This window comes from Rutidosis leptorrhynchoides, chromosome 7, assembly GCF_046630445.1.
Source record: "Rutidosis leptorrhynchoides isolate AG116_Rl617_1_P2 chromosome 7, CSIRO_AGI_Rlap_v1, whole genome shotgun sequence".
In the NCBI taxonomy this organism is placed as follows: domain Eukaryota; kingdom Viridiplantae; phylum Streptophyta; class Magnoliopsida; order Asterales; family Asteraceae; genus Rutidosis; species Rutidosis leptorrhynchoides.
Genome location: NC_092339.1, coordinates 349323921 through 349349051, shown reverse-complemented (window position 1 = coordinate 349349051; position 25131 = coordinate 349323921). Strand labels below are relative to the sequence as shown.

General features: G+C 37.0%; 1 long non-coding RNA gene across 2 annotated transcripts; it reads left to right on the top strand.

Moving 5' to 3' along the window:
• Positions 1 to 1629: 1629 nt before the first annotated feature.
• LOC139857703 (uncharacterized) lies at positions 1630 to 4216 on the top strand. Of its 2 annotated transcripts, none has more exons than XR_011762637.1 (3): positions 1630 to 2024; positions 2811 to 3779; positions 4184 to 4216. It is a non-coding gene; the product is annotated as an uncharacterized lncRNA (long non-coding RNA). The 2 variants fall into 2 exon arrangements; XR_011762638.1 differs by lacking the exon at positions 4184 to 4216 and having other exon boundaries at positions 2811 to 3458; positions 3561 to 4175.
• The last annotated feature ends 20915 nt before the right edge of the window (positions 4217 to 25131 follow it).

Sequence of the window (25131 nt, the reverse complement as noted above, 5' to 3'; positions counted from 1 at the left end):
AATTTCACTGTCATGTACTTATTGATATTACCCAAACCACCGAAGTTTATTTCTAAATTGGTGTTAATAATTTATCCATAAATTCGTCTAGATCATTTTAATGTTGAAGCTTAATTTATGTAAATAAAAACAACTTTCGTTATTTAAATTTAATAAATTAAGTGGCAAGAGTTAAATACCTAATTACACAATAATGGTTCTTTTAACTAGGCTCAATATTAAAAATACTAAAGTTACATTTTAACTTTTACAATTGATAACAATCCATTTCACTAGGGGCTCTACATCTAAGCAAACACTATGAAAATTTAGCTATTCATTACGCTAGGGTAAACATAAAAATATGGATATGCAAACATAATAACAACGATAATTTTAACAGAGTAAACTTACTAAAATATCTTCACTTTCATTAACTTCAAACGGTAGAAAATTACAATAATAACACCCCTTTCACGCGTACAATAACACCCTTAATCACGAACAATACCCCCTAAATAATTGAAACTAATTTTACAGAGTAATAAAATGACAATATATTTAACTATAGTAATTGTTGTATGTGTTGTTGTCTAATATTTTCTGTACACCTTCAACTCTGAACGTACTCCGTATTTAACATGGAAATAGTAGGTGATCTGTGGTTGATTCCTTGCTGTACACCATTTATCAAAAGAATTAGTTTTTATCTCCAAAAAGCAGCCGCCCTTATCTGATGAATGATTAAATTCGGCCTAACATTACGCGTTTCGTGTAGAGGTCACACGATTCGCGTAAGGCTAAATTACTACGCGTTTCGTGTAGATCTACACGATTCGCGTAAGAGATAATGGCAGTTTTCTTTATTTTTCTTTTTCGTTTGTTCTATGTTGATCCCGTGTTGACGTTAAATTGACTTGGCACTTTCCATTTGAACTCTTTTCTTCAATTATCTTGTACTTTCATTCGGATAAACGTTTCTTGATATAAATTTGGTTAAAACTATCGTTTTATCATCGTTTCTTCAAACTTCAAGCTCTTGTCCACTTTTGTCGTTTTTCTCGTGAAATGCTCATTGAATGTCTTTGTAGATGGTGAAAACCTATGAAATATAAGTGATATTGCGTCGAATAATATGTATGTTTAGAGCAATATCAAGTATTATTATATTATTATTATTCAAATATAGGTTTTCTTTACGGGATTAATTACGTTACATATGTATGCGAAATACATGTCTCAATAAAATGTTGTAATGTAAATTTTATGATAAAAAAACAATAATTGTGATCAAAATTGAAAGTAAGTGGTGGAAGAATAAATGTAGTTCGTTTATTATAACTAAGTTAAGTATATCAATATGTTTGTAAAAACAATGACAAGGTTCTTAGTCGGAATATATGGTTTCACAGGTCATTAAACTATATGACTTTAACATTTACGTTCACTTAATACATAAAACACATCGTTAAATTGTTTTATTTAAACAAACCCGTGATTTCACGGGTCATTTCACTAGTTTATTTAATATATTTATATCCATTTGACTTTGTGGGATATTGCCATGGAAGTTTATTTTATTTATTATTTATTGATTTATTGATTATTATCCATATGTTACTCCGTATGATATATTCTCGCATAAATATCTCAAAAACGTTTAGATCTCCCCCGCCCAAATAGTGTTTGGTCTCCGCTAACCCACTTTGAAAATTTTTAAATTCTCCTTGTTAAAAATTCCTTCAAAATTCACCTTTTCAGATCTAGCTTTTCATGAAGTTTCATATATTCTCCTTTTCGATTGCAATTAAAAGCAAACAACCTTTTCGAAAATTCGCCTTCTCTATTGCATTTAAAAATGAGTAATGGTTTAAGGCTTAATCAGTTAAAATAATTTCCAGTTAGGCGATTTCATATATTTGATTAAGAATTTGGGATAAAAATTAGGGTTTGAGTCGATTTTCTTTAAAACGTCGCAATCGCACCGTCGCCAAATTGGGGTCTGAGTGGATTCACCTCAATCCGTCGCACCAATGTTGTAACCGGTAACCCCGTCGTTACTTCTATATCCATCGTCCCATTCCGTTGACAGTATTTTTCTGTAATATATTTCATCCATTGCATGCTTGATTATTTGATTTTTATTGTTTTTTTTTTCAATTTATTTGGGTATTTAATTGCTAGTGTTTTTATCTTATTTGGTGGAATTTAACTGCAATTGTTGTTGGTGACGGAGGTGGTAGTCTACGTTGAACAATTAGCTTCATTTAACTATATGCTAATTGTTGTTGGTTAGTTTTCGGTTTGGTTGGAATTGGTAATTCAGTAATCCCGTCATATTTGCTTGATGATGTTGTACCATTGTTTAGTTTAGTATACATATGCTTACAACATACAATCCATTTGTTTTCATAAGTTGATTTTAAAATTTGTTCATAGAGTTTTATAAAATAGATTGCATTAGTTTTATAAAAGTTTGATATCAAAAGTCAAAGTGTAACTCTGTTTTTAGAAAGGATGGATGAATTGTATAACTCTTGTTTTGTTGTTCTTTCTTAAGCACATTAGTTCCATAGTCAGCATGAATTTTCCTTCTCTATTGCAATATATAGTCTACTAAAATCAAAGTTTTTCATCTGTGAATATAATTTCTATTGTGCAAGTTTTACAACAGAAGTTTAGATCTTTATGAATAAGTCTATCATGAAAGTTAACTTGTAACTTTTGTATCTACTATTTAACATGTCATATGTTCATTTCATTATCCTATCAAGTTCATATGATCTATAATTGTTTTTTTTCCATAACTTTTATAAAATTTATCATTTCAGCGGTGCTGAATATTCTTATGGAAATGCATTTAGAGCTTTCAATGACTTTTGACCAAGCTAAGAGCACTGTATTACATACTGCATCAGAGCAAGAACATATTTAGGTGGTTAATTATCTTTTAGATAAGAATAGTTGCATGGCTAATATTGCACAACGCAACCTTAGAACGGATATGCATTCTTTTGCAAGAAAAGGCCATTTGGAGTTGGTAAAAGCACTTTCACAGAAGGTACCAGGAGTTATTGGTGGATTTGATTAAAGCCGGAACATCAACCGTTAAATTTTATGTTCGATTGCATCCGGAACATCGAAGTTGAAGAACTAAGATTTTGAAATACATAAAAAACAAGGGATTCGGTTCATCGCATATAATTTCAAATATATACTCTTCATTAACTCATCTTTTTGAAGTCGATACTGGTTATTTATCATATACTCTTTATTATTTTGTTTTATCATATTATACTCTTTATTAGCCATGTACTAGTAACTTCCATTAATTCTTTTATCCTTCAGTGGTTATTTTTCAGGGTAAAGTAGGATAAAATGGGCTGGTTCGCTTAATTGTAGGTTGTTGTATTTCACAGGTGAGGGTGTCAAAACAGCAGGATGAATAAAATGGTTTGGTTCAGTTAGTATTGAGATAGGTATTCATTGATCTTCATACCATTCAATTATAATTTGATTATAGTATAATGGCCGTCTTTAACCTTTGTTGAAGTTTTTAGTTATTATTACTTGCAATCTAGACTCAATATTGTCTTTGCCCAACCTTTTGACGATCAAAGAGCTAATCTGTTGAAGTTGTGGCAAATTCATGTGGCTGAACAACTTTTTATCGATGATATGGAGATTAACCCCGACAAATATGATTGTAAAAAGTTGTTAGAATTAGCCGATGAAGAGGAGTTTGACGAAGAAAACAGTGTTACAAGGAAAAGTAAAGTCTTCTGTCCAACAGAATTGTGGTGAGTACCTTAACTTGATCACCATTTTGCTTTGTAAAGTATCATTAGCTTACATATCTATTGATATGCGTTATAACATGAGTGTAAAAGATCTTGACTTGGCTGCTGCATTTGCAGAGCGTGAGGTGCGTAAAAAATGTTCTATATGAATTGTTTCACTGTCACGATCGTTTTAAATTATTGTTTTAATTTTTTTTTTTTTCGAATTGATTAGGAGTTGAAATTACAATAACTAGTTTCAAATGGTCAATAAAAAAGTTAATTGTGTTTCTGATGTTTTTAGTGTTGTGGTATTAAGTGTTCAATTATAGTTGATTATATGTATCACATTATCTTTTCAGTACATCTCAAACCCTTCATATTATCAATCTGAATTTAACGTATATTTTTTGCACAACATCAAGCATTGAAACGGCAAGTAATGGGAAGAGTTGAAATGAAATGTCCCATTCTTATTGATTAAAAACGTTCCATATTAATTGATTTCGTTGCGAGGTTTTGACCTCTATATGAGACGTTTTTCAAAGACTGCATTCATTTTAAAACAAACCATAACCTTTATTTTATCAATAAAGGTTTAAAAAGCTTTACGTAGATTATCAAATAATGATAATCTAAAATATCCTGTTTACACATGACCATTACATAATGGTTTACAATACAAATATGTTACAACAAAATAAGTTTCTTGAATGCAGTTTTTACACAATATCATACAAGCATGGACTCCAAATCTCGTCCTTATTTAAGTATGCGACAGCGGAAGCTCTTAATAATCACCTGAGAATAAACATGCTTAAAACGTCAACAAAAATGTTGGTGAGTTATAGGTTTAACCTATATATATATCAAATCATAATAATAGACCACAAGATTTCATATTTCAATACACATCCCATACATAGAGATAAAAGTCATTCATATGGTGAACACCTGGTAACCGACATTAACAAGATGCATATATAAGAATATCCCCATCATTCCGGGACATCCTTCGGATATGATATAAATTTCGAAGTACTAAAGCATCCGGTACTTTGGATGGGGTTTGTTAGGCCCAATATTTCTATCTTTAGGATTCACGTCAATTAGGGTGTCTGTTCCCTAATTCTTAGATTACCAGACTTAATAAAAAGGGGCATATTCGATTTCGATAATTCAACCATAGAATGTAGTTTCACGTACTTGTGTCTATTTTGTAAATCATTTATAAAACCTGCATGTATTCTCATCCCAAAAATATTAGATTTTAAAAGTGGGACTATAACTCACTTTCACAGATTTTTACTTCGTCGGGAAGTAAGACTTGACCACTGGTTGATTCACGAACCTATAACAATATATACATATATATCAAAGTATGTTCAAAATATATTTACAACACTTTTAATATATTTTGATGTTTTAAGTTTATTAAGTCAGCTGTCCTCGTTAGTAACCTACAACTAGTTGTCCACAGTTAGATGTACAGAAATAAATCGATAAATATTATCTTGAATCAATCCACGACCCAGTGTATACGTATCTCAGTATTGATCACAACTCAAACTATATATATTTTGGAATCAACCTCAACCCTGTATAGCTAACTCCAACATTTACATATAGAGTGTCTATGGTTGTTCCGAAATATATATAGATATGTCGACATGATAGGTCGAAACATTGTATACGTGTCTATGGTATCTCAAGATTACATAATATACAATACAAGTTGATTAAGTTATGGTTGGAATAGATTTGTTACCAATTTTCACGTAGCTAAAATGAGAAAAATTATCCAATCTTGTTTTACCCATAACTTCTTCATTTTAAATCCGTTTTGAGTGAATCAAATTGCTACTGTTTCATATTGAACTCTATTTTATGAATCTAAACAGAAAAAGTATAGGTTTATAGTCGGAAAAATAAGTTACAAGTCGTTTTTGTAAAGGTAGTCATTTCAGTCGAAAGAACGACGTCTAGATGACCATTTTAGAAAACATACTTCCACTTTGAGTTTAACCATAATTTTTGGATATAGTTTCATGTTCATAATAAAAATCATTTTCTCAGAATAACAACTTTTAAATCAAAGTTTATCATAGTTTTTAATTAACTAACCCAAAACAGCCCGCGGTGTTACTACGACGGCGTAAATCCGGTTTTACGGTGTTTTTCGTGTTTCCAGGTTTTAAATCATTAAGTTAGCATATCATATAGATATAGAACATGTGTTTAGTTGATTTTAAAAGTCAAGTTAGAAGGATTAACTTTTGTTTGCGAACAAGTTTAGAATTAACTAAACTATGTTCTAGTGATTACAAGTTTAAAGCTTCGAATAAGATAGCTTTATATGTATGAATCGAATGATGTTATGAACATCATTACTACCTTAAGTTCCTTGGATAAACCTACTGGAAAAGAGAAAAATGGATCTAGCTTCAACGGATCCTTGGATGGCTCGAAGTTCTTGAAGCAGAATCATGACACGAAAACAAGTTCAAGTAAGATCATCACTTGAAATAAGATTGTTATAGTTATAGAAATTGAACCAAAGTTTGAATATGATTATTACCTTGTATTAGAATGATAACCTACTGTAAGAAACAAAGATTTCTTGAGGTTGGATGATCACCTTACAAGATTGGAAGTGAGCTAGCAAACTTGAAAGTATTCTTGATTTTATGTAACTAGAACTTGTAGAATTTATGAAGAACACTTAGAACTTGAAGATAGAACTTGAGAGAGATCAATTAGATGAAGAAAATTGAAGAATGAAAGTGTTTGTAGGTATTTTTGGTCGTTGGTGTATGGATTAGATATAAAGGATATGTAATTTTGTTTTCATGTAAATAAGTCATGAATGATTACTCATATTTTTGTAATTTTATGAGATATTTCATGCTAGTTGCCAAATGATGGTTCCCACATGTGTTAGGTGACTCACATGGGCTTCTAAAAGCTGATCATTGGAGTGTATATACCAATAGTACATACATCTAAAAGCTGTGTATTGTACGAGTACGAATACGGGTGCATACGAGTAGAATTGTTGATGAAACTGAACGAGGATGTAATTGTAAGCATTTTTGTTAAGTAGAAGTATTTTGATAAGTGTATTGAAGTCTTTCAAAAGTGTATAAATACATATTAAAACACTACATGTATATACATTTTAACTGAGTAGTTAAGTCATCGTTAGTCGTTACATGTAAGTGTTGTTTTGAAACCTTTAGGTTAACGATCTTGTTAAATGTTGTTAACCCAATGTTTATAATATCAAATGAGATTTTAAATTATTATATTATCATGATATTATCATGTATGAATATCTTTTAATATGATATATATACATTAAATGTTTTTACAACGATAATCGTTACATATATGTCTCGTTTAAAAATCATTAAGTTAGTAGTCTTGTTTTTACATATGTAGTTCATTGTTAATATACTTAATGATATGTTTACTTAACATAGTATCATGTTAACTATATATATATATATTCATATATATGTCATCATATAGTTTTTACAAGTTTTAACGTTCGTGAATCACCGGTCAACTTGGGTGGTCAATTGTCTATATGAAACATATTTCAATTAATCAAGTCTTAACAAGTTTGATTGTTTAACATGTTGGAAACATTTAATCATCTAAATATCAATCTCAATTAATATATATAAACATGGAAAAGTTCGGGTCACTACAGTACCTACCCGTTAAATAAATTTCGTCCCGAAATTTTAAGCTGTTGAAGGTGTTGACGAATCTTCTGGAAATAGATGCGGGTATTTCTTCTTCATCTGATCTTCACGCTCCCAGGTGAACTCGGGTCCTCTACGAGCATTCCATCGAACCTTAACAATTGGTATCTTGTTTTGCTTAAGTCTTTTAACCTCACGATCCATTATTTCGACGGGTTCTTCGATGAATTGAAGTTTTTCGTTGATTTGGATTTCATCTAACGGAATAGTGAGATCTTCTTTAGCAAAACATTTCTTCAAATTCGAGACGTGGAATGTGTTATGTACAGCCGCGAGTTGTTGAGGTAACTCAAGTCGGTAAGCTACTGGTCCGACACGATTAATAATCTTGAATGGTCCAATATACCTTGGATTTAATTTCCCTCGTTTACCAAATCGAACAACACCTTTCCAAGGTGCAACTTTAAGCATGACCATCTCTCCAATTTCAAATTCTATATCTTTTCTTTTAATGTCAGCGTAGCTCTTTTGTCGACTTTGGGCGGTTTTCAACCGTTGTTGAATTTGGATGATCTTCTCGGTAGTTTCTTGTATAATCTCCGGACCCGTAATCTGTCTATCCCCCACTTCACTCCAACAAATCAGAGACCTGCACTTTCTACCATAAAGTGCTTCAAACGGCGCTATCTCAATGCTTGAATGGTAGCTGTTGTTGTAGGAAAATTCTGCTAACGGTAGATGTCGATCCCAACTGTTTCCGAAATCAATAACACATGCTCGTAGCATGTCTTCAAGCGTTTGTATCGTCCTTTCGCTCTGCCCATCAGTTTGTGGATGATAGGCAGTACTCATGTCTAGACGAGTTCCTAATGCTTGCTGTAATGTCTGCCAGAATCTTGAAATAAATCTGCCATCCCTATCAGAGATAATAGAGATTGGTATTCCATGTCTGGAGACGACTTCCTTCAAATACAGTCGTGCTAACTTCTCCATCTTGTCATCTTCTCTTATTGGCAGGAAGTGTGCTGATTTGGTGAGACGATCAACTATTACCCAAATAGTATCAAAACCACTTGCAGTCCTTGGCAATTTAGTGATGAAATCCACGGTAATGTTTTCCCATTTCCATTCCGGGATTTCGGGTTGTTGAAGTAGACCTGATGGTTTCTGATGCTCAGCTTTGACCTTAGAACACGTCAAACATTCTCCTACGTATTTAGCAACATCGGCTTTCATACCCGGCCACCAAAAATGTTTCTTGAGATCCTTGTACATCTTCCCTGTTCCAGGATGTATTGAGTATCTGGTTTTATGAGCTTCTCTAAGTACCATTTCTCTCATATCTCCAAATTTTGGTACCCAAATCCTTTCAGCCCTATACCGGGTTCCGTCTTCCCGAATATTAAGATGCTTCTCCGATCCTTTGGGTATTTCATCCTTTAAATTTCCCTCTTTTAAAACTCCTTGTTGCGCCTCCTTTATTTGAGTAGTAAGGTTATTATGAATCATTATATTCATAGATTTTACTCGAATGGGTTCTCTGTCCTTCCTGCTCAAGGCATCGGCTACCACATTTGCCTTCCCTGGGTGGTAACGAATCTCAAAGTCATAATCATTCAATAATTCAATCCACCTACGCTACCTCATATTCAGTTGTTTCTGATTAAATATGTGTTGAAGACTTTTGTGGTCGGTATATATAATACTTTTGACCCCATATAAGTAGTGCCTCCAAGTCTTTAATGCAAAAACAACCGCTCCTAATTCCAAATCATGCGTCGTATAATTTTGTTCGTGAATCTTCAATTGTCTAGACGCATAAGCAATCACCTTCGTTCGTTGCATTAATACACAACCGAGACCTTGCTTTGATGCGTCACAATAAATCACAAAATCATCATTCCCTTCAGGCAATGACAATATAGGTGCCGTAGTTAGCTTTTTCTTCAATAACTGAAACGCTTTCTCTTGTTCATCATTCCATTCAAATTTCTTCCCTTTATGCGTTAATGCAGTCAAGGGTTTTGCTATTCTGGAAAAGTCTTGGATGAACCTTCTGTAGTAACCAGCTAGTCCTAAAAACTGGCGTATGTGTTTCGGAGTTTTCGGGGTTTCCCACTTTTCAACAGTTTCTATCTTTGCCGGATCCACCTTAATACCTTCTTTGTTCACTATGTGACCGAGGAATTGAACTTCTTCCAACCAAAATGCACACTTTGAAAACTTAGCGTACAATTCTTCCTTCCTCAATACTTCTAACACCTTTCTCAAATGTTCACCGTGTTCTTGGTCATTCTTTGAGTAAATAAGTATGTCATCAATTGTAAGACCCGAATATTCGTAGTGTACATATGTGTATATGAGTTACTCAAGTTTGGGGTTTTTGTTGCACAAAATTAAAAAGACAAAAGATGCTGAACTGAGAGGGTCGCGCGCCGCGCGGATAGGTGGCGCGCCGCGCCATCTGTCTGTGACAGATTCTCTCTTTCTTTTAAATTAGATATTTTGAGGGTATTTTGGTAAAATCACTTGGAGGCCGAATTTATTACCCTAGATCAGTTTTGGGGAGCTCATTTACTACTCCCACAACAACCCCATCTTCTCCAATTAAACTCTAGAGAGAGAGTGCAATCCTTGAGAGAGAAAGCTCCATCAAAGGGTGAAAGGGGTTGAATCGGGTCTTAGTGCGAGTTCTAAAGTCGTTCATCTAGTCGCTAGCTACGTAGTGATTGTGTTGGTAAGTCCTAAAACCTAGATTCTTACTTTAATTGCATTAAGGGTTAGGGTTTGGGTTAGTGATGCACACAAAACCCACTTGCTAGTAATTTGGGGGTTTTGGGTGAATTTGGGTCATGTAGACTCAAAGGTAACTAATTAGGGTTTTCAAAGTGTTAATTTATGTTTATGAACCTAATTAGTTAGTTAAAGTACTAGAACACTTCAATGATATGTAAATAGGTGTTAATTGGGCATGGATGACCCAAATGGGTGTGTTGACCTTGAAATGGGTCAAATGGGTCTTTAATGACCTAAGTGGCCTAGTAATTATGAAAACGAGTTAGCCTTGTGACCTAAATGTGTTTTAAACCCATCTTGACGAATGATTAGGGTTTTGGTGTGTGTTGACCCAATGTAGGGTTAAGGGTGCAAATGGGTTGAAATTGCACTTTGGGTCAAAATGACTTAGGAAGGGTGAAAGAATTGGTTGACCGACTTGAGTTGCGTTTGATAATATGTATAATGTGATAGGTACGTTACTTTGAGGTTTCGCAAGCTCGGGTATCTTTTCACAAGACTTTGAGGTGAGTGGAATGATTATATGCGTATGTATATAATGTATCTATTTGTTGTAGCGTGAAAGGTGTAGTGTCGAGGTGTTAAGACACCACGTTTCACGTGAAGAGTGTAACATCGAGGTGTTAAGATGCCACTCGGGTGTAGCATCGAGGTGTTAAGATGCCACCTAGGAGTGTAGTGTCGAGGTGTTAAGACACCACTCCGTAAAATAATGAGTGAAGCATCGAGGTGTTAAGATGCCACTCGGGGTGAAGTGCCGAGGTGTTAAGGTGCCACCCTAGGGGTTAGTGGTGCGAGGTGTTAAGTGCCCTAACGGATGTTATGAACACCGATGGCGTTTTCGCGAGCGCCGTTCCCTTGTACTATTGGTTAACCATGGTTATTTGTGTTGTAAGCATATTATATTATTCGAGTTATATTTATATGCGGTTGTTATGCTAGCTTGTGGTATTGGAGATTTATAGCTTGATATTGCGACGATAAGCTAATGTTGTTTGCTAGCATGTTTGCGGTTGTGTAGTGTATGCAAGTAGGTATAATTATATATGTATTCGTATAATTATTGCATTCACTAAGCTTTGCTTACCCTCTCGTTGTTTACCATTTTATAGGTTCGGTTTTGGACAAGGGTAAGGGCATCGTTTTGGACTAGAGATCCCGCTTGATGCTAGGGGACGCTTTTGGCTTTAGTAGCTCTTGGAGTTTGACCGATAGTTGGGTAGTTTAATCCCAAACGCCATGCTCATTGTGTAGTTTGGAACTTAAACTTTTTGGTGGTCGAAACTCGTAAATTGTACTAAACTCGTAAAACGGCCGATGTGGGCCCCGCTTGTAAAACTTTAATTTTATGTTTGAAACATGTTAGTTTTACATATTTGGTAGTATGGTAAAAAGCGTTTTGTCTAAAATGGCCGGGAACTAGTCAATCTTTTCGCGGTTAAAAGTCCCGGGAACAGCCAGATATGGCGCGGCGCGCGGGCCATATGGCGCGGCGCGCCGATGGTCTGCAACAGAAATTTTTATTTTATTTTGTATTTTCACAAGGTTTTGTCGGGTGTTGGTTTGGGTTGTTACAAGTGGTATCAGAGCATGGTCTAAGGGATTTAGGTGACTTGAGATAGGCGCCTAGACTTAGACTTTTTGTGTGCGCATTTATGCGGGACTTGTAGGACTTTGGGTCGGATCGGGATTGGTTTGTGCATAGGTTTATGTAAACTAATCATGTGCTATTTGTTATGTATGTTTAGCGAGCATCGAGCGAGATGGACGTTGTACTAGCAAGTTAATGCGACGTGCTCGCGTAACAATGATTAGCTACCATTGTTACGGGCGCAAATCGTGTCGAACGAGCAATGTACGATGATTGTTGAGCAAGATGGGTAGTGTGGTGTATATGTATATACTTATGTGTTAAATCCTTTTCGTCTCGTTGTTTAATCTATTCCGTCTTATAGAATGAAGATGAGAAACGGGCATGATATCAACGGCGGAGGTACTAGTGAAGAAGTCGAGTTTACGGCCAAGGTTGAGGCCATTTTGAAAAGGCATCATGAAGCTTTTCTCGAGGACGTTAAGAAGATGTTCCTAGATACGATTGATGAGCAATTAGTCAATGTGGTAAGGGAGCAAGTTAAGGCCGTTCTTCGCGAAGATAATGTGGGAAGACGGGACTTTTTCTATAAGAATTTCAAGGACTCTCAACCTCCCTCTTTTGAAGGTGAAAGAGATCCTCTTAAGAGCGCCCTTTGGATCTCCGATATGGAGGGGGCCTTCCGTACTTGTGAATGTCCTCTCGATAAGAGGACAAGGTACGGGTGTAGTATGTTGAGGGGCGATGCCAAGTTGTGGTGGGACGCAAAGCTCCAAGTTTATGGTGAAGAACAATGCATGAAATTCACTTGGGATGAATTCAAGTCCGAATTTTTCAAGGAATACCGAACTTCGGCCGATCTTACTAGGCTTAAGGACGAGTTACGTTCCTTGAGGCAAGGGTCGATGGATTTGAACACTCTCAAATCTGTGTTTTTGTCCAAGACCCAATTTTGCCCGGAGTACGTCGGGAATGATAAAATGTTGAAGGAAGATTTCTATCGAACCTTGAACGACAACTATCAAGATAAGATTAGTGTGAACGTAGTGAAAAGTTTTGATGAGTTGTTTGACATGGCCAAAGGTTTCGAGTCGCTCATCTTAAGAAAGAGTGGTTTTACTTTTGGCAAGAGAAAAAGTGAAGGTTCGAGCTATTCAAACTTTTCGAACAAAAAGAACAAGAAAAGTTCCGAAAGTGTCAATAGCGTGAGGAAGGGCGCTTCCGGTGGTTTTACTTTTACGTGCTATAATTGTGGGCAAGCGGGTCATATGGCTCGTGATTGTCCAAAACCATCTTCCGGAAACAAGCTCACTTGTTTTAATTGCGGTAAAGAAGGGCATAAGAAGCCGGAGTGTCCCGATTTGCGCAACGATAATGTTAAGCGTTTAGAGAAGGCGGCGGGTACGGCTAGGGGTCGCAACTATTTGATGACCAATGATGAAGCCAAACAATCGCACGAAGTTGTCTCAGGTACTTACATGGTTAATTCTAATCCGGCAAGGATTCTTTTCGATAGCGGTGCAAATTTGTCGTTTGTGTCTCCTAAATTTGTACCTAAACTTAATAGACCGTTAGCTAAGTTAAGTCGTCCGATAGAAGTCGAAATAGCGGATGGCAAGACGGTGCTAGTGGTTGATGTGTGTGAAAATTGTGATGTTGTTTTTGGTTTCGAAACCTTTAAAATTGATCTTATTCCAATGACCTTGGGCGACTTTGATATTGTCGTTGGTATGGATTGGCTCGATCGTTATAGAGCCGATATTGCATGCCATGATAAGTTTATTCGTGTGAAGGCCCCAAGTGGGGGAGAGTTAATTATTCATGGTGATAAGCGAAGGAGACCGGTGCCGATATGCACTTTTGCACGGGCACGTCGTTTTGTTGTTACCGGTGGCATGGCTTTCCTTGCTCATGTTGTTGATACTCGCAATGAGCCACCACCTATTCGTGAAATTTCGGTTGTTAGTGAATTCGAAGACGTTTTTTCGGACGAATTACCGGGTGTTCCGGCGGAAAGACAAGTTGAGTTTCGTATTGAGTTGGTTCCGGGAGCTACTCCCATTGCTAAAACTCCTTATCGTTTAGCACCAACGGAAATGCAAGAGTTGTTAAATCAAACCCAAGAGTTGCTCGAGAAGGGTTTTATTCGACCGAGTGCTTCGCCATAGGGCGCTCCGGTGTTATTTGTGAAGAAGAAAGATGGTAGTATGCGTATGTGCATTGATTACCGTGAGTTGAATAAAGTGACGATCAAGAATCGTTATCCATTACCTAGGATTGACGATTTATTTGATCAACTTCAAGGTGCAACGTATTTCTCTAAGATCGACCTACGATCCGGCTATCACCAAATGCGGGTCCGTGAGGAAGACATAGAGAAGACGGCTTTTCGAACGCGTTACGGGCATTATGAGTTTGTAGTTATGCCCTTTGGTCTTACGAATGCACCGGCGGCATTCATGGATCTTATGAACCGAGTGTGCCAACTTATGTTGGACAAGTCGGTAATAGTGTTCATTGACGACATACTAGTCTACTCGAAAAGTATGAACGAACATGAACATCATTTGCGTGAAGTATTGAAGACGCTACGAAAGGAGAAGTTGTATGCAAAGTTCTCCAAATGTGAATTTTGGCTAAGGGAAGTTCAATTCCTTGGTCATATCGTGAACGAAAACGGTATTCAAGTAGATCCGGGGAAGATCGAGACGGTGAAGAGTTGGGGACGACCGACTACGCCTACGGAAATCCGAAGTTTTCTCGGATTGGCCGGTTATTATCGTCGGTTTATCCAAGACTTTTCTAAGATTGCTTCTCCATTGACGAAATTGACAAGGAAGAATGCGAGGTTTGGTTGGGAGAACGAGCAAGAAATTGCTTTTCAATTGTTAAAAGAGAAGTTGTGTCAAGCTCCGGTGTTAGTGTTACCGGAAGGTGTTGAAGACATGGTGGTTTATTGTGATGCTTCCTTAAATGGTCTCGGGTGTGTTCTAATGCAAAGAGGTAAGGTCATCGCTTATGCCTCTCGACAATTAAAGGAACATGAAACGAGGTATCCGACTCATGATCTTGAGTTGGCAGCGGTAGTGCATGCGTTGAAAATTTGGCGCCATTACTTGTATGGTGTCAAGTGTACGATTTATTCGGATCATAAGAGTTTGAAACATATCTTTAATCAACGAGATTTGAATTATCGCCAACGTAGGTGGATGGATGTGGTGAAAGACTACGATTGTGAAATACTTTATCATCCGGGTAAGGCGAATGTGGTCGCGGATGCGTTGAGTCGAAAGAGTCAACATCCGGCGATAAAAGTGGGGTCGTTACGTTTGATTATTACTAACGATTTTCTTGAAAAGCTTGGTGAGATTCAAATAGAGGCTTATGTTCACAACAAGCATACGGAGCGAATCGTGGGCCAATCGGAGTTTATTACTATGGGTCCACGTGGGTTTTTGTCCTTTCACGGAAGGGTGTGGGTGCCTAAGGTGGGTGATTACCGACGGGTTCTACTTGATGAAGCACATAAGTCAAAATATTCCATTCATCCTGGCGCGACGAAAATGTACCTTGACTTGAAGAAAGATTATTGGTGGCCGGGCATGAAGCGTGATGTTGTGAAGTATGTTGAGCAATGCGTCACGTGTTTGCAAGTAAAAGCCGAACACCAAAAACCGTATGGTAAATTGCAACCATTAGAAATCCCGAAATGGAAATGGGAGCACATTACCATGGATTTCATTACAAAGTTACCTAAAACGGCGAGAACCCAATTCGATTCGATTTGGGTTATAATTGACCGATTGACAAAAAGCGCTTTGTTTCTTCCCATTAAAGAAGCGATATCGTCGGAGACCTTGGCTAAGTTGTTTATCAAGGAAGTGGTCTCGCGACATGGGGTTCCTATATCTATTATTTCGGATCGAGATACCCGTTTTACATCTCGGTTTTGGGAAAAGTTTCATGAAGATATGGGTACGCAATTGAAGTTGAGCACAGCGTATCATCCTCAAACGGACGGTCAAACCGAACGTACGAATCAAACTTTGGAAGATATGCTACGAGCGTGCATCATTGACTTCGGTGGTAGTTGGGATGAGCATTTGCCTTTGGTGGAATTCTCGTACAATAATAGTTATCATACTAGTATCGGGATGCCACCTTACGAAATGCTTTATGGGCGTAGGTGTCGAACTCCCGTTTGTTGGGGAGAAGTGGGTCAAAGAGAGATCGGGAGTACCGATTTGGTTTTAGAGACTAATAGCAAGATAGATTTGATTCGGGAACATTTGAAGAAGGCTCAAGATAGGCAAAAGTCGTATGCCGATAGACGTAGGCGATTGATTGAGTTCCAAGAAGGCGATATGGTGATGCTTAAGGTTTCGCCATGGAAGGGTATTATTCGATTTCAAAAACGGGGAAAGTTAGCTCCTCGGTTTATTGGGCCATTCAAGGTTTTAGCTCGTGTTGGTGAAGTTGCATATCGATTAGAATTACCCGAAGAGCTTGCGGGGATCCATAATACATTTCATGTTTCCCACCTCCGTAAGTGTCTTGCGGATGATTCCTCATGGATGCCTTTAGACAAGATCGAGCTAAACAACAAGTTAGAATATGTCGAGGAACCGATTGCTATCCTTGACGAGAAGGTGAAAATGTTGAGAAATAAAGAGGTGAGAACTTTCAAGGTTCAATGGCGACGAAGTAAAGGTTCCAAGTTCACTTGGGAACCCGAAGAGTTCGTGTTGGTTTATCTTCCCTCGTGTCATGCGGCTTGGATTGCGAGGACGCAATCCGAATAAGTGGGGGAGAGTTGTAAGACCCGAATATTCGTAGTGTACATATGTGTATATGAGTTACTCAAGTTTGGGGTTTTTGTTGCACAAAATTAAAAAGACAAAAGATGCTGAACTGAGAGGGTCGCACGCCGCGCGGATAGGTGGCGCGCCGCGCTATCTATCTGTGACAGATTCTCTCTTTCTTTTAAATTAGATATTTTGAGGGTATTTTGGTAAAATCACTTGGAGGCCGAATTTATTACCCTAGATCAGTTTTGGGGAGCTCATTTACTACTCCCACAACAACCCCATCTTCTCCAATTAAACTCTAGAGAGAGAGTGCAATCCTTGAGAGAGAAAGCTCCATCAAAGGGTGAAAGGGGTTGAATCGGGTCTTAGTGCGAGTTCTAAAGTCGTTCATCTAGTCGCTAGCTACGTAGTGATTGTGTTGGTAAGTCCTAAAACCTAGATTCTTACTTTAATTGCATTAAGGGTTAGGGTTTGGGTTAGTGATGCACACAAAACCCACTTGCTAGTAATTTGGGGGTTTTGGGTGAATTTGGGTCATGTAGACTCAAAGGTAACTAATTAGGGTTTTCAAAGTGTTAATTTATGTTTATGAACCTAATTAGTTAGTTAAAGTACTAGAACACTTCAATGATATGTAAATAGGTGTTAATTGGGCATGGATGACCCAAATGGGTGTGTTGACCTTGAAATGGGTCAAATGGGTCTTTAATGACCTAAGTGGCCTAGTAATTATGAAAACGAGTTAGCCTTGTGACCTAAATGTGTTTTAAACCCATCTTGACGAATGATTAGGGTTTTGGTGTGTGTTGACCCAATGTAGGGTTAAGGGTGCAAATGGGTTGAAATTGCACTTTGGGTCAAAATGACTTAGGAAGGGTGAAAAAATTGGTTGACCGACTTGAGTTGCGTTTGATAATATGTATAATGTGATAGGTACGTTACTTTGAGGTTTCGCAAGCTCGGGTATCTTTTCACAAGACTTTGAGGTGAGTGGAATGATTATATGCGTATGTATATAATGTATCTATTTGTTGTAGCGTGAAAGGTGTAGTGTCGAGGTGTTAAGACACCACGTTTCACGTGAAGAGTGTAGCATCGAGGTGTTAAGATGCCACTCGGGTGTAGCATCGAGGTGTTAAGATGCCACCTAGGAGTGTAGTGTCGAGGTGTTAAGACACCACTCTGTAAAATAATGAGTGAAGCATCGAGGTGTTAAGATGCCACTCGGGGTGAAGTGCCGAGGTGTTAAGGTGCCACCCTAGGGGTTAGTGGTGCGAGGTGTTAAGTGCCCTAACGGATGTTATGAACACCGATGGCGTTTTCGCGAGCGCCGTTCCCTTGTACTATTGGTTAACCATGGTTATTTGTGTTGTAAGCATATTATATTATTCGAGTTATATTTATATGCGGTTGTTATGCTAGCTTGTGGTATTGGAGATTTATAGCTTGATATTGCGACGATAAGCTAATGTTGTTTGCTAGCATGTTTGCGGTTGTGTAGTGTATGCAAGTAGGTATAATTATATATGTATTCGTATAATTATTGCATTCACTAAGCTTTGCTTACCCTCTCATTGTTTACCATTTTATAGGTTCGGTTTTGGACAAGGGTAAGGGTATCGTTTTGGACTAGAGATCCCGCTTGATGCTAGGGGACGCTTTTGGCTTTAGTAGCTCTTGGAGTTTGACCGATAGTTGGGTAGTTTAATCCCAAACGCCATGCTCATTGTGTAGTTTGGAACTTAAACTTTTTGGTGATCGAAACTCGTAAATTGTACTAAACTCGTAAAACGGCCGATGTGGGCCCCGCTTGTAAAACTTTAATTTTATGTTTGAAACATGTTAGTTTTACATATTTGGTAGTATGGTAAAAAGCGTTTTGTCTAAAAGGGCCGGGAACTAGTCAATCTTTTCGCGGTTAAAAGTCCCGGGGACAGCCAGATATGGCGCGGCGCGCGGGCCATATGGCGCGGCGCGCCGATGGTCTGCAACAGAATTTTTATTTTTATTTTGTATTTTCACAAGGTTTTGTCGGGTGTTGGTTTGGGTTGTTACATCAATGAAAACAATGACAAACTTGTCAAGGTATGGTCCACACACTCGGTTCATAAGGTCCATGAACACAGCTGGTGCATTAGTTAAACCAAACGGCATGACCATAAACTCGTAATGACCGTAACGTGTTCTGAAAGCAGTCTTTGGAATATCATCTTCTTTCACCCGCATTTGATGATACCCGGAACGTAAGTCAATCTTTGAATAAACAGACGAGCCTTGTAATTGATCAAATAAGTCGTCGATTCTCGGTAGTGGGTAGCTGTTCTTGATGGTAAGTTTGTTCAACTCTCGGTAGTCGATACACAACCTGAATGTACCATCTTTCTTCTTGACAAACAAAACAGGAGCTCCCCACGGTGATGTGCTTGGTCGAATGAAACCACGCTCTAAAAGTTCTTGTAATTGGCTTTGCAGTTCTTTCATCTCGCTGGGTACGAGTCTGTAAGGAGCACGAGCTATTGGTGCAGCTCCTGGTACAAGATCTATTTGAAATTCAACGGATCGATGTGGGGGTAATCCCGGTAATTCTTTCAAAAATACATCGGGAAATTCTTTTGCAATGGGAACATCATTGATGCTCTATTCTTCAGTTTGTACTTTCTCGACGTGTGCTAGAACAGCATAGCAACCTTTTCTTATTAGTTTTTGTGCCTTCAAATTACTAATAAGATGTAGCTTCGTGTTGCCCTTTTCTCCGTACACCATTAAGGGTTTTCCTTTTTCTCGTATAATGCGAATTGCATTTTTGTAACAAACGATCTCTGCTTTCACTTCTTTCAACCAGTCCATACCGATTATCACATCAAAACTCCCTAACTCTACTGGTATCAAATCAATCTTAAATGTTTCGCTAACCAGTTTAATTTCTCGATTCCGACATATATTATCTGCTGAAATTAATTTACCATTTGCTAATTCGAATAAAAATTTACTATCCAAAGGCGTCAATGGACAACTTAATTTAGCACAAAAATCTCTACTCATATAGCTTCTATCCGCACCCGAATCAAATAAAACATAAGCAGATTTATTGTCAATAAGAAACGTACCCGTAACAAGCTCCGGGTCTTCCTGTGCCTCTGCCGCATTAATATTGAAAACTCTTCCGCGGCCTTGTCCATTCGTGTTCTCCTGGTTCGGGCAATTTCTAATAATGTGGCCCGGTTTTCCACATTTATAACAAACTACATTGGCATAACTTGCTCCGACACTACTTGCTCCACCATTACTCGTTCCGACACCATTTGTTCCTTTCGTTCTATTAACCCCTGGTCCGTAGACCTCACACTTCGCCGCGCTATGACCATTTCTTTTACACTTGTTGCAAAATTTGGTGCAGAACCCCGAGTGATACTTTTCACACCTTTGGCATAGCCGCTTCTGATTGTTGTTGTTGTTGCGGTTATTATTGTTGTTGGGATGATTGTTGTAGTTGCTGTTGTTGTTGTTGTTGTTGTTGTTGTTGTTGTTGTAGTTGCGATTGATGTTACGATTGTTGGGATAATTGTTGCGATTATTGTTGTAATTGCTGTTGTTGTTGTATTGGTGATTCTTATCACCGTTTTCCTCCCACTTTCTTTTGACTTGCTTCACATTGGCCTCTTCAGCAGTCTGTTCTTTAATTCTTTCTTCAATCTGGTTCACTAGTTTGTGAGCCATTCTACATGCCTGTTGTATGGAGGCGGGCTCGTGTGAACTTATATCTTCTTGGATTCTTTCCGGTAATCCTTTCACAAACGCGTCGATCTTCTCTTCCTCATCTTCGAATGCTCCCGGACACAATAGGCACAATTCTGTGAATCGTCTTTCGTACGTGGTAATATCAAATCCTTGGGTTCGTAACCCTCTAAGTTCTGTCTTGAGCTTATTGACCTCGGTTCTGGGACGGTACTTCTCGTTCATCAAGTGCTTGAATGCTGGCCACGGTAGTGCGTACGCATCGTCTTGTCCCACTTGCTCTAGATAGGTATTCCACCATGTTAACGCAGAACCTGTGAAGGTATGCGTAGCGTACTTCACTTTGTCCTCTTCAGTACACTTACTTATGGCAAACACTGATTCGACCTTCTCGGTCCACCGTTTCAATCCGATCAGTCCTTCGGTTCCATCAAATTCCAAAGGTTTGCAGGCAGTGAATTCTTTGTAGGTGCATCCTACACGATTTCCTGTACTGCTAGATCCAAGGTTATTGTTGGTATGTAGCGCAGCCTGTACTACGGCTATGTTTGAATCTAGAAAAGTACGGAATTCTTCTTCATTCATATTCACGGTGTGTCGAGTAGTCGGTGCCATTTCCTTCAAAATAATCAAATGGAACAAGTTAATCATACAGAATATTAAGAGTAGTTAATAGTATTTCGTAGCATAATATGAACTCATTTATAAAAGCTTTTTCTTCATATTAGCGTTTTATAAGTTTAAATTAGGGTAGTACCTACCCGTTAAGTTCATACTTAGTAGCTAATATACAATTCAACTACTACAATTCTATATGATAAACTGATTATAATAATATTTCGCGTTCAAACTTTTACACAATTTTTTACAAACTTACAATACCGCTTATTTTACATATAGCATGAAATATAGCACACAATAAATTTGATACAAGATGGTTGTGAAGATAATTCTAGCTAGTACACAAGTCGTTCAGCAAAGGCAATAAAGACACGTAATTCATACGTCCAGAAACAAGTCATGCATTCTGGTTTTACTAGGATTACTTCCCATCCTTGGTCTTGTGGAACATAACCGTTATGGCCGTTGATAAGACAGCGTGTTGTAACGTCGTCAAAGGGACGAGGGTTACGTAATGTCCAACAGTCCCGTAACAATCTAAAAACCTCATTTCTTACCCCAATTACCGACTCCGTCACTTGTGGGAACGTTTTGTTTAATAGTTGTAGCCCGATGTTCTTGTTCTCACTTTGGTGAGAAGCGGACATTACTAATCCGTAAGCATAACATGCTTCTTTATGTTGCATGTTAGCCGCTTTTTTCTAAATCACGAAGTCCAATATTCGGATATATTGAGTCAAAATAATTTCTTAACCCATTGCGTAAAATAGCATTTGGGTTCCCCGCAATATATGCGTCAAAGTAAACACATCGTAACTTATGGATTTCCCAATGTGATATCCCCCATCTTTCGAACGAAAGCCTTTTATAAACCAAGGCATTCTTAGAACATTCTTCGAATATCTTACAAACTGATCTCGCCTTAAATAGTTGTGCCGAAGAATTCTGACCGACTCTAGACAAGATTTCATCAATCATGTCTCCGGGTAGGTCTCTTAAAATATTGGGTTGTCTATCCATTTTGTGTTTTTATACTGTAAAATAGACAAGAGTTAGATTCATAAAAAAAAAATACTTATTAATACAAGCAATTTTTACATATATCATAAAGCATAAGCACACTATATTACATATATTACACCACACGAATACAACTATCTTATTCCGACTCGCTTGTTTCTTCTTCTTCGGTTTTGGTTCGTTTTGCCAAGTTTCTAGGGATATATGATATTCCCCTAATACGAGCCGTCTTTTTCCACATTGGTTTAGAAAAACCTGGTGGTTTAGAGGTTCCCGGGTCATTGTTACAACTTAAGGACTTCGGGGGTTGACGATACATATAAAGTTCATCGGGGTTGGAATTAGATTTCTCTATTTTTATGCCCTTTCCCTTATTTTTTTCTTTTGCCTTTTTAAATTCAGTTGGGGTAATTTCTATAACATCATCGGAATTCTCGTCGGAATCCGATTCATCGGAGAATTGGTAATCCTCCCAATATTTTGCTTCCTTGGCGGAAACACCATTGAACATAATTAACCTTGGTCGGTTGGTTGAGGATTTTCTTTTACTTAACCGTTTTATTATTTCCCCCACCATTTCTATTTCTTCATCCGGTTCCGATTCTTCTTCCGGTTCCGACTCTTCTTCCGGTTCCTCTTCGGGAACTTGTAAATCAGTCCACGAATCATTCCAATTTACATTTGACTCTTCATTATTATTAGGTGAGTCAATGGGACTTGTTCTAGAGGTAGACATCTATCACATAATATCAAACGCGTTAAGAGATTAATATATCACATAATATTCACATGTTAAAAATATATAGTTTCCAACAAAATTTGTTAAGCAATCATTTTTCAAGTAAACACGGTCGAAGTCCAGACTCACTAATGCATCCTAACAAACTCGATAAGACACACTAATGCAAAATTCTGGTTCTCTAAGACCAACGCTCGGATACCAACTGAAATGTCCCGTTCTTATTGATTAAAAACGTTCCATATTAATTGATTTCGTTGCGAGGTTTTGACCTCTATATGAGACGTTTTTCAAAGACTGCATTCATTTTAAAACAAACCATAACCTTTATTTCATCAATAAAGGTTTAAAAAGCTTTACGTAGATTATCAAATAATGATAATCTAAAATATCCTGTTTAAACACGACCATTACATAATGGTTTACAATACAAATATGTTACAACAAAATAAGTTTCTTAAATGCAGTTTTTACACAATATCATACAAGCATGGACTCCAAATCTCGTCCTTATTTAAGTATGCGACAGCGGAAGCTCTTAATAATCACCTGAGAATAAACATGCTTAAAACGTCAACAAAAATGTTGGTGAGTTATAGGTTTAACCTATATATATATATATCAAATCATAATAATAGACCACAAGATTTCATATTTCAATACACATCCCATACATAGAGATAAAAGTCATTCATATGGTGAACACCTGGTAACCGACATTAACAAGATGCATATATAAGAATATACCCATCATTCCGGGACACCCTTCGGATATGATATAAATTTCGAAGTACTAAAGCATCCGGTACTTTGGATGGGGTTTGTTAGGCCCAATAGATCTATCTTTAGGATTCGCGTCAATTAGGGTGTATGTTCCCTAATTCTTAGATTACCAGACTTAATAAAAAGGGGCATATTCGATTTCGATAATTCAACCATAGAATGTAGTTTCACGTACTTGTGTCTATTTTATAAATCATTTATAAAACCTGCATGTATTCTCATCCCAAAAATATTAGATTTTAAAAGTTGGACTATAACTCACTTTCACAGATTTTTACTTCGTCGGGAAGTAAGACTTGGCCACTGGTTGATTCACGAACCTATAACAATATATACATATATATCAAAGTATGTTCAAAATATATTTACAACACTTTTAATATATTTTGATGTTTTAAGTTTATTAAGTCAGCTGTCCTCGTTAGTAACCTACAACTAGTTGTCCACAGTTAGATGTACAGAAATAAATCGATAAATATTATCTTGAATCAATCCACGACCCAGTGTATACGTATCTCAGTATTGATCACAACTCAAACTATATATATTTTGGAATCAACCTCAACCATGTATAGCTAACTCCAACATTCACATATAGAGTGTCTATGGTTGTTCCGAAATATATATAGATGTGTCGACATGATAGGTCGAAACATTGTATACGTGTCTATGGTATCTCAAGATTACATAATATACAATACAAGTTGATTAAGTTATGGTTGGAATAGATTTGTTACCAATTTTCACGTAGCTAAAATGAGAAAAATTATCCAATCTTGTTTTACCCATAACTTCTTCATTTTAAATCCGTTTTGAGTGAATCAAATTGCTATGGTTTCATATTGAACTCTATTTTATGAATCTAAACAGAAAAAGTGTAGGTTTATAGTCGGAAAAATAAGTTACAAGTCGTTTTTGTAAAGGTAGTCATTTCAGTCGAAAGAACGACGTCTAGATGACCATTTTAGAAAACATACTTCCACTTTGAGTTTAACCATAATTTTTGGATATAGTTTCATGTTCATAATAAAAATCATTTTCTCAGAATAACAACTTTTAAATCAAAGTTTATCATAGTTTTTAATTAACTAACCCAAAACAGCCCGCGGTGTTACTACGACGGCGTAAATCCGGTTTTACGGTGTTTTTCGTGTTTCCAGGTTTTAAATCATTAAGTTAGCATATCATATAGATATAGAACATGTGTTTAGTTGATTTTAAAAGTCAAGTTAGAAGGATTAACTTTTGTTTGCGAACAAGTTTAGAATTAACTAAACTATGTTCTAGTGATTACAAGTTTAAACCTTCGAATAAGATAGCTTTATATGTATGAATCGAATGATGTTATGAACATCATTACTACCTTAAGTTCCTTGGATAAACCTACTGGAAAAGAGAAAAATGGATCTAGCTTCAACGGATCCTTGGATGGCTCGAAGTTCTTGAAGCAGAATCATGACACGAAAACAAGTTCAAGTAAGATCATCACTTGAAATAAGATTGTTATAGTTATAGAAATTGAACCAAAGTTTGAATATGATTATTACCTTGTATTAGAATGATAACCTCC